Here is an 11,004-nt window from a genome sequence, read left to right on the forward strand (position 1 = left end):
TGCCCACTGCCTCGGATGAAAGCTCCAGAGAGGCCCAGTAACTCGCCTGAGGCCACACGGCCAGCCCGAGGCCCAGCCCTTGGAGCTACTCCACACTCATGTGTGCAGGTGGACGCGCTTGGACTCAGAGGTCCGCTCTCCTTCCTTGGCATCCGGGAGCTATGCCCAGGTCCCCAGGCCAGGCCAACACTCAGCATGAGAAGTTCCGGCATGTGTTCAGCCTGCCTCCTTCTCATTTTCCTTCCTCATCCTGGTTGAGCGAGCTGGGGTCCCTGTCAGCCAGGGTGGTACTGGGGGAGTAGGCAGGCCTGACCAGGCCCGGGGAGCAGAAAGAGGTCAACAGGACAAAGTCTCACCGTGCAGGTCTCAGCCCAGTGCCGCCAACAGCATGCCCAAAGGTCCAGCTCTCCTCCGTGCCTCAGTTTCACCAAACGACCAGCCTGTGTTCTCTTCTCCAATAGCTTCATGCACTTCTGTTCTCCTTTCTTCTTCTGGACTGACTCCTCCAGCTTTGGGCTTCAGCTGTCCCCAAGATGGCTTTCCAGCAGCCATCCCAGGTAGGCCGTGTGACACTTCTGCGACACCTATAGGCTGGGGTGCAGCTCAGCGCAGAGCCTTGCCCTGTGCGCGCTCAGCCTTGGGTTCCAGCTGCCGCACCAGCAGTCAGTCATCAATCATCAGTGAATTCCTAGTCCTGCAGATGGGAATGTGACCTTCCACCCATGCTTTGCCAGGGCAATACCCTTAAGGGTCTGAGATAGGGGTCTCAAATCTGGTCCCAAGTATTGTTGGTGGCTGTACTTTGCCCTGGCCGTGCTGGGGAGTGAACTACAGGTAGTGAGCACCTTAGTCACAGCTAACCCAGGAAGCAAAGGCAAAGGGGAAGGAGCAAGGGAGGGAGGGGACGAGGAAATGGCCGTGCCTGTAAGTTTGGGTTTGCGTGCAGGAGCAGAGGCCTTGTGGGAACAGACCCCACAGCTCCGGGACGGAAGAGCCGGGTCCGCCCGCCCTGCCTGCAGGTGGCAGTAAAGCAGCGCGGGGAGGCGGCCAGTCTTCCTCCTGGATGGCAAGGCAGGCCCTGAGCCGGGCCCTGAAGGCAGCTCCAACTCCCTGGGAAAGGGGGAGCTCCCACGGTCTGTGCCAGCTCCCGACAACCCCGCCCCACACCCACTGTCACCTGACGGCAGGCGCCTTCCTCAGTCCCGAGAAGGCAGACTTTGTCCTTGTCTTCTCTCTGGCTCCAACTTGCTCAGCATCAGCTGTTTCGGGCTGTACAGTCCAGGAGAGACAATCTTGTCTAATTCCTTCTCTGACCAAATAGAGAAACTGAGTCACAGAGAGGGCCGGGGACCTGTCCACAGTCTCTCCAAGTGACTTCAGTGGCAGAGTGGAGGCTGGAAACTGGCATTTATGATAAAACTCAAAAATGGGCACCTGTGAACCGCAGAAGTCCCTTCCTTGTACACAGAGTGACTTCTTCAAGGATAACCAAAATCATCTTGTTTCTACGGGAAGGGAAAATCCTTGCTCGTGAAGGGTATGAGGAAACACAAGTTACGTGGCCTCTGTACTGGCCCCATTTAAGACTCAGTGTGCTGGGCATGGTGTTGCACACTTGTAATCCTGGCATTCTGGAGGCTGAGGCAGGAGGATGCCAACAAATTCAAGGCCAGCCTGGATTACATATTGAGTTCAAGACCAGCCTGGACTACATAATGAAACCCTATCTCAAAAAACAAAAACATGGGCCGGGCCTGGTGGTGCATGCCTGTAATCCCAGCACTCGGGAGGCTGAGGCAGGGCGATCACTGTGAGTTCGAGACCAGCCTGGGATACATAGTGAGTTCCAGATCAGTCTCAACTATGTAGTGAGACCCTGTCTCAAAAAAACAAAAACAACAACAACGACGACAAAACAAAAACAGGGGGCTAGGGATTTGGCTCTGTAGTGCTGCCTGTCTTGCAAGCACAAGGTCCCAAGATCAATTCCCGGTAACAAAAACAGACAAACAAAAACAAAACAAAACAAGAAGGCCAAGGATGAAGCTCAGTGGCTCTGCACCTGCCTGGCAAGTGCAAGGTTCTGAGTTCCATCCCTGGTTCCACAAAAAAACAAAACAAAACAAAAACATCTGGGCATGGTGGCATGCACCTGTGATCCCAGCACTCTGGAGGCTGAGGCAGGAAGATTACTGTGGGTTCAAGGCCAGCCTGGACTACATAGGGAGACCCTGTCTCAAAAAAAAAAAAAAAAAAAAAAAGAAAGAAAGAAAGAAAGGAGCAAAAAGATGCAGTAAACTGTTCCTGCCATGCCATGAATTTCACAGCTCACTCCCAGGTCCAGGTTAAAGCCACACGGCACACATGGCGCGTCTTTTGAGACCACCGAGCTCTACTCTTCCTGGTACGGAAGAGGAAACCACTGCCCAGAGCAGGGAAGGGATAGAACCCAAGACACACAGCAGCTCCGGGGCAGAACTAGGGCCGGAGCTCCATCACCTGGTTTCCCAGTATCACTTCCATGACAGGTGCTTCCCCGTGCCTGCGTCACCTATGTCTGTCACCTCACCCCTCCTTTCTCCTGGGGGGGACCAATCCCTGCCAAAGGGATGAGCTGTGGTTGGTCCAAACCAGCCACAACAACCTGAGTTCCTTTGGAAGATGATTGATGTGGGAGAGGGTGACATTTGAGGCAGTTGTAGCCAGTCTGATAAAATGGCGTTTAACGTGTCCCAGACTGTGTGACCATGGGAGTGTCTATTCCCCAGTGCTGGTGGTCGTCGGAGTGTACATACCTCTGTCTCTTTGACTCCAAGTCTGTCCACACTCCAGTCTGAGTGACTCCATGGGAGGCCAAACCCCCATCATTGTGACCCAGCACTCTGTGTGACCCATCGCTGTCCAGCCCTCAGCCTAAGCCCAGGAGTGACACATCCCACTCTGTCTCCTCCAACAGGGACCCACACGCCAGTCTGTGAACCCAGGCTGTCCACCTCCTAGACCCTCCATCCACTGGGATGTCTGCACCCTAGCATGTGTGACCCAGTGATGGTCACTAGTCAGGTCGAGATTCCAGATGTTACTGGCTGACCAAGCAACGGATGGGCAGCCATTTCTTTCTGGTGAAAAGGAAAAAGGCTTTATTTAAAGCTTGTTTCCAGGTGGGTGTGGTGGCATAGGCTGATAATGCTGGACTCTGAGAGGCCGAGGCAGGAGGTGGCCTGGACTACATAGTGAGACCCTGTGTCAGAAATAAAACAAAAACCCAAATGACCATGCACTGTGACAGGTGTGCAGGAAGAGAGGGAGAGGGAACACAGTGAACAGTAGAAAGATCCAAGACTGCTCCATCCCTCCTGCTATCTTTTCCCTTCTCTGTGGAAACTAGGTCCCAGTAACTGCATATTCTGCTCATTTCTTTGTGTGTGTGAGTGTGTGTGTGTGTGTGTGTGTGTGTGTGAGTGTGTATCTTTTTTTTTTTTTTTTGAGACAGGGCCTCGCTATGTAGTACAGACTGATTTTGAACTCACTGTGTAGCCCAGGCTGGCCTTGAACTCATGGCAATCCACCTGCCTCAGCCTCCCAAGTGCTGGGATTACAGGTGTGCCAGGGCCACTACACCCGGTTTAGTTCATTTATTGAAGCTGAAGAGAAGAGTGACTTGCAGTTATGCCCCAGGCGTGAGGAAGCTTGAAGCAGCTTATCTCTAAAAGTTTCTTTTTTCTAAATAAAAATAGCCAGACATGGTGTCCCACGCCTGTAATCCCAGCACTTGGGGGGCTGAGACAGGACAATCACTACAAGTTCAAGGCCAGCCCGCACTATATACCAAGACTGTCTCAAAACAAAACAAAACAAATAAACCATAGATAAGAGCAGAGAGATAGATGTTTCGCAAACCGGAAGGGGACCGAGAGATGGAGGGAGGAGGGAGGAGGAAGGAAAGGGGGACATGAGGAGAATTAAGAGTTATGTACATGTGATCATCGTGTACTGCAAACATGGACTAACGAACACAGATTTTTAAAATTTCATTTTTAAAAACGAAACATGTATTGGTACGTTTTATTTTTCCCCATTTATATATTGATCACATTCATCACAGGGAATTTGTACCTGTACATTGCTTCTTTTTGTTTCCCCGTTTCTCCCTTTGAGCCCTCTTCCCCTCATTTGCAAAAGCTTGTTTCCAGTTTTTCCTTCTATGCTTTCTTTTCTTGTCCCTTCTCTCTCGTCTCTCCTTTCCCCCTCCTCCCTTGTTCCCCTTCTCATTTGAACATTTTCTTTCCATTTCCCAATCCCTTCCCAAATCCCAATACATTTCAGTCCTTATTTACACTTTCAGTTTCTCACATCAGAGCAACAACACAGTATTTAAACATGTGTGTCCGATTTATTTCACTTAAGAGTATGGTCTAAAAAAGAATTCTGCTCTAGGGGGAAAAAAAAGAGTATAGTCTAGCCAGGTGTGGTGGCGCACGCCTGTAATCCCAGCACTTGGGAGGCTGAGGCAGGAGGATTGCTGTGAGTCTGAGGCCAGCCTGGGCTACATAGTGAGTTCAAGGACACCCTGAATTACGTAGTGAGACCCTATCTCAAAAAAACAAGAAAACAGGGCTGGGGATTTAGCTCAGTGGTTCCACCGCCCGCCTCACAAGTGCAAGGACCTGAGTTCAATCCCCAGTACCAAAACAAAACAAAAACAAAAACAAACAAAACAAAAAGATTATAGTCTCAAGGTGCATCCATTTAGCTATAAATGTCTCAAACTTATCCTTCTTTATGTTAGAGTAGTACCCCACTGTATTAAAAAACACATCTTTATGCATTCATCGATTGATGGGCATTTCAGCTGTTTCCAAGATTTAGCTATTGCACAGTGTGTTGCTATAAACATGGGTGAGCATATATCACTGTGGTATGATGCTTTTAACTCTTTCAGGAAGATACCAAGAAGGGGAATAGCTGGGTTAAATAGGAACCTTTAGTTTTAGTTTTTTGAGGAAGCTCCACACTGATTTCCACAGTGGTTGCACCAGTCTGCACTCCCACCAACAATGGAGAAGGGTTCCTTTCTCCCCACAGCCCCGTCAGCATTTGTTATTGGTTGATTTCTTGATAGCAGCTGTTCTTTCTGGAGTGAGATGGAATCTCCGTGTTGTTTTAAAATGGCATCTAGTTAACAGATTTTTTTTTTTTTTTTTTTTTTTGGTACCGGGGATCACACTCAGGAACTTGAGCTTGCAAGGCAGGCAGCGGAACCACTGGAACCACTTAAATTCCTGGCCTCCAAAACAGACTTTTTAAGAGGTTTTTTGTTTGTTTTATTTTGTTATTGTAGCTCTACATCCTCAGCCCTTTAATATACATATGTGTGTATACATGTTTATTTATTTTAATACTAGGGATTGAACTCAATACCTTACACTTGTAAGGCAGCCGGCAGCACCACTGACCTAAATCCCTGGCCCTAAAATTAGATATTTTTGAGACAAGGTCTCACTAAATTGCACAGCTGGGGCTCAAACTTGGCGATATTCCTGCCTCAGCCTTCTGGAGTGTTAAAATTACAGCTATGCTCCAGGGTATCTCAGTGGTTCCACCTCCTGCCTCACAAGCACAGACACCCGAGTTCAATCCCTGGTACCAAAAACAAAACAAAAAACAAAAAAACCCAGATATATTCCACCTGTCCAGCTTTAAAAAAAAACAACAACACACACACTTAAGTTTTACAGTTTAATTTTGCCCTGCCGGTCAGAGTGTCCACCTCCAAGTCTGTGTGACCCCAGAAGGAATGTACACATCCCAGTCACCGAGACTGCAAGACTGCCCATATCTGTGTGCGCCTACGGGGATGCAGATTCCCTTGCTGATCTAACTACAGAAGCATCTGCAGCCTCTTGTGCACCTCCACCAGGGCACGCTGCCCAACACCCGTGCCTTCTGGAAGGTCCAGATTCCTGTCTGAGGGACCCAAGGCTATTCACACTGCAGTTGCACTGCCAGGCACAGTGTCCATCCTGCAGTGTGTGTGACCGCAGCCGCGCACACTCCCACTCGTGCGACCTCAGGAGTGTTCACACTCCTTGTTGAGACTTCAGACTATCCGCAGCCCTGCTCTACCGTCACAAGGCTCTCCGCACAATGATGTAGTCTACTCTAACGTGTGTGCGTGTGTGTTTTGGTAAATTCTAAAATAATGCGGGAATTCTTTCTCCTCCACACCACCCTGCCCACTCTTTGTGGCCGTGAACCATGAGGAGCTGTTCGTGCCTAAATTCAGGGGGTGTTTTGTTTGCAGCTCCGCCAACACTGCAAGTGCTCCCTTCCTTTCTTGTTTCCCCTCAGTGGCCTCAGTGGACCACTGCATTTCTACCTCTTCCTTCCCAAACCCTTGCGCACACACACAGACACACACATAGGTGCACAAGTCTCGCCAGCCATGGCCACTGCTGAATGAGTTCATCACGGAGTCCCTGACATGGCACCTTTTCCTGAGATGATCACATTGGGATGGCTTTTCCTCAAATGCATTACTTACCTCTTTTTTTTTTTTCTTCCTTTGGAACCAGGGATGGAACTCAGGACCCTGTGCTTGTGAGGCAGGTGTGGTGCCACTGAGCTAAATCCCCAGCCCTTACAGTGCTTCTCTTTTTTTGTTTGTTTGTTTTGGTTTTTTTGAGACAGGGTTTCACTATGTAGTTGAGACTGACCTGGAACTGGCTACGTAGCCCAGGCTGGTCTCGACCTCACAGCTATCCTCCTGCCTCAGCCTTCCGAGTGCTGTGATGACAGGCATGAGCCACCACATCTGGCTTTTGTTTGTTTGTTTTTTGTTTTGTTTTGTTTTTTGAGACAGGGTCTCACTATGTAGTTGAGACTGAACTGGAACTCACTATGTAGCGCACATTGGTCTCGAATTCACAGCGATCCTCCTGCCTCAGCCTCCAGAGTGCTGGAATTACAGGTGTGCACCCCCACGCCCGGCTCCCTACAGTATTTCTCTTAAAACTACCATCTGAAGCCATGTGTGGGACACACGCCTATAATCCCAGCCCTAGGGAGGCTGAGGCACAAGGATTATGAGTTTGAGGGCAGCTCAAGCAAGTTAGCAAGACCCTGTCTCAAAAAAAATGAAAAAGAGTGGCCGGGGATTTAGCTCAGTGGTTCTGCTGCCTGTTTAAATGCAAGGTTCTGAGTTCAATCCCCAGTACAAAAAAAAAAATGTGAGAGAATGAAAAGATGAAAATAAAGTGTTTGTAGATGGGGAGGGGAGGAGGGGGTGAAGGGAGGGCAGAGGTAAGGGGAAAAAAATGAGAATCAAGACTTGCCATGTAAAGGTACATGATCCCAACAATGAATGTAACTGTACTGTATCCCTAAATGTACCAATAAACTCAATAAATTAAAAAAAAAAAAACAAAACAATGAAAAAGAGCCAGGCTTGGTGGCTAGAGGCTGAGGCAGGAGGATCGCTGAGAATTCAAGGCCAACCTGAACTACATAGCCAGACCCTGTCCCCTCACCAAAAGAAAAAGCCTACCATCTGTAAGTGTAGAGAATGCCTCTACCACTGTTGTGTGGAACAGCACCACAGTGCTTTTGATCAAGGAACTCACTTCCCAGCAAATCAAGGGCAGCAATGGGCTCGCACTCATGGAGTTCACTGGTCTTACCAGGTGCCCACCTCCTGATGCAGCTGGCTGGACAGAACTGTGTGATGCCCATATAGAGACACAACTTCAATCCCGGCTAGGTGACAATATCCAGCAAGACTGAGACGAGGTTTTGCAGAAGGCCACATATGCCCTGAGTCAGTGTCCAATATGTGGAGCTGTTTCTCCCATAGCCAGGATTCACCTTTCCCCTTTGGGACTCACTAGCAAAATTCCTGCTTCCTGCTCCTGCTACTTTATATTCTGCTGAAGGAAGGCTGCCACCAGAGATGGGACAGACTTGACTGCACTGGCAGTTAGGACTGACACTCTGCCACGTGAGGCCCCTCACACCTCAGAACCCAGCAGGCAAGGAAGGGGTTAGCAGAGCTGGCTCGGGTGATGATCCTGACTACCTAACGCATTTGAACTGCTGGTCCACAGGGAGTGAAGAGTATTCTGGAACCGTGGAGACCCCTTGGGGGCATCTCTTAACAGTGCCACACAATTGTCACTAAGATCAATGAAAAACTACAACACTGGGAGGCTGAGTCAGGAGGATTGAAAGTTTGAGCCCATCGTGGGCAATTCAGTAATTTACCAAGACCTGTTCTAAAATTCAAAAATGAAATAAAAAGGGCTGGGGATGTAGCTCAATGTGAAGGCCCTGGGTCCAGTTCCCAGTCCCACATACACTACAACAGCCCAACCCAGGCAGGACTACAAATGGCCCGGGGCCCTGGAGGAATGAATGTACAAGTTTCCCTGTAGGTAAAGAAACTAGAGCAGCTGAGAGGCTTCTGAGGGCACAGGGAATACAGAATGGGCAGTGAGAGAAGGTAGTTACAGCTTAAATTACAACTGTGTGACAGTCAACAGAGCTGAACATTGTAATTGTCACAAATATTTCTTCTTTATTTTTGTTTTTGTTTGTTTGTTTGAGACAGAGCCTCATTATGCAGTTCAGGCTGGCCTTGAACTCACAGTGATCCTCCTGCCTCAGCCTCCCAAGTGCTGGGATTACAGGCATGCCCCACCGGTTACAGATATTTCCTCTTTATTTTGCATATGTTTGTGTGTATATAGCAAATATATTTGTTTTTCTCTTCTCATTCCTTTATTGTGTAACATGAGGTATGTTAACTTTATGTCAGTATTTAAATATTGTTAATTTTATTTAATTTTATTATTTATTTATGTATTTATTTTGGGGGTACCAGGAATTGAACTCGTGTCCTTGCACTTGTGAGGCAGGCAGGAGAACCACTGAGCTAAATCCCGGCCCAAGTATTATTAATTTTATATCATACTAGGTGGAGTAATGGCCTTTTTATTGTCTTCATTTGGAGATTAAATATGGTTTAATGAGATGGGTAGGACTGCCGAGTTGAGAAGGGATGGACTTTGATGTCAATCTTATACGTCAGCTTGACTAGGAGGCCTAGCACCCTGTCTGACGTCATTTCTGGGTGTGTCAAAGACATTCTCCAGATGAGCCTGGCATTTGAGCTGGTGGCTGACAGTGATGCAGATTGCTTCCCCTGTGACTGCACACCACCCTTCCATGGGGTCTGAGCAGAGCGGAAGGGAGCAGGAAGAGGGATCAGCTCTGCCTGCCCAGCTGCTTGCACTGGGATACCTCTTCTGTTCTCCAGGGAGACTTCACAGGTAGCAGATTGTGAGCCTTTTCAGCTTTCATAATTCCTTATAAAGCCAGGTGTGGTGCCGCACACCTATAATCCCAGCACTCTGGAGGCTGAAGCAGGAGGATCGAGTTCAAGGCCAGGCTGAACTGTACAGAGATACCTTGTCCCAAATAAGCGTATCATTTCCTTATAATAAATCATAGTGTTTCTTCTCTGGAGCAGGTAGCAGATTGTGAGCCTTTTCAGCTTTCATAATTCCTTATAAAGCCAGGTGTGGTGCCGCACACCTATAATCCCAGCACTCTGGAGGCTGAAGCAGGAGGATCGAGTTCAAGGCCAGGCTGAACTGTACAGAGATACCTTGTCCCAAATAAGCGTATCATTTCCTTATAATAAATCATAGTGTTTCTTCTCTGGAGAATCCTAATGGGTACACCAGCCATTTCACCTCCATCTCTAACACCCACACAAGTACGCAGAGCTGTATGCACAAGTCTGGTAGGAGCACATGATGGGGAAACCTTGTAAAAGGCCAAAAATTTGTGCAATCTGAAGAGAAGCATGCCCAGGAAAACCTTGCAAAGGTCCATTTATAGCCAACGAATGAGAGTTTATGTCCCATCGTAGAGCGCTTACTGTACGTGCTACAGAATGAAAAGGACCTGTGTTGCTAGGCGTGGTGGCACATGCCTGTAATCCACTCAGAAGGCTGAGGCAGGAGAATCACTGCAAGTTCCAGCCATCCTGAGCTATATAGGGTGTTCAAGACTACCCTGAACTGCACAGTGAGACCCTGTCTCAAAAAAAAAAAAAAAACACAAATCAAATAACCAAGGGCCTGTGTGTCTGTGTGGTGGAGGTTCCTTCTCTTTTTTCCTTCTTTCTTTCCTTCCTTGGTACTGGAAGTTGAACCGAGGGCCTCATACATTTTTAAATTAATTAATTATTTATTTATTTTTGGTACCAGGGATCGAACTCAGGTCCATGTGCTTGCGAGGCTGGCGGTGGAACCACTGAGCTGAATCCCCGGCCCTTCATGCATTTTTTAAAAGATTTATTTGTTAGAGATAGTCTCACTATGTAGTTCAGGCTGGTCTTGAACTCCCTATATAGCCCAGGCTGGCGTTGAAATCTTGGTGATCCTCCTGCCTCAGCCTCGTGAGTTCTAGAATTACAGGAGTGTGCCACCACGCCTGGTGCCTCATGCATTTTCGTCAAGCACTCTACCACTGAACTACATCCCCAGCCATTTAAAGAAAATCTATTTGAAACAAGATCTTGCTAAGTAAGTCACTAAATTGTCCAAGCTGGGCTAGAGTTTGTGATCCTCCTGCCTCAGGATGACGGGTGTGAGCCATCATGCCCAGCTCCTTTTAAATGTTATTTTATTTTGAGACAGGGTGGAAGCTGCCCAGGCTGGCTTGAATTTGTGATCCTCCCGGCTAATTTCCTAAGTAACTCGGGTTACAGGCCTGCATCTTGACGTTCAAGTCCTTAATAGCCACAGACCTGGTGTGCCCAGGAGCAAACCTCTCAAACTCTTGCCCCGGGAAACCGCCAGGTAACCTGAAAGAGAAGGGGGCTAAGCTCAGCGTGAGGCCAACAGTGACAGAATGTCCCCAGAGTCCCCGGGCGACAGGCGGAGGGAAGGCCTAACCTTACTCCTTCAGGGAATTCACAAGGTCCCACCTTGGGGCACA

The sequence above is a fragment of the Fukomys damarensis genome, unplaced genomic scaffold (genome assembly GCF_012274545.1).
Source record: "Fukomys damarensis isolate Sample0158 unplaced genomic scaffold, DMR_v1.0_HiC HiC_scaffold_39, whole genome shotgun sequence".
Classification (NCBI taxonomy): domain Eukaryota; kingdom Metazoa; phylum Chordata; class Mammalia; order Rodentia; family Bathyergidae; genus Fukomys; species Fukomys damarensis.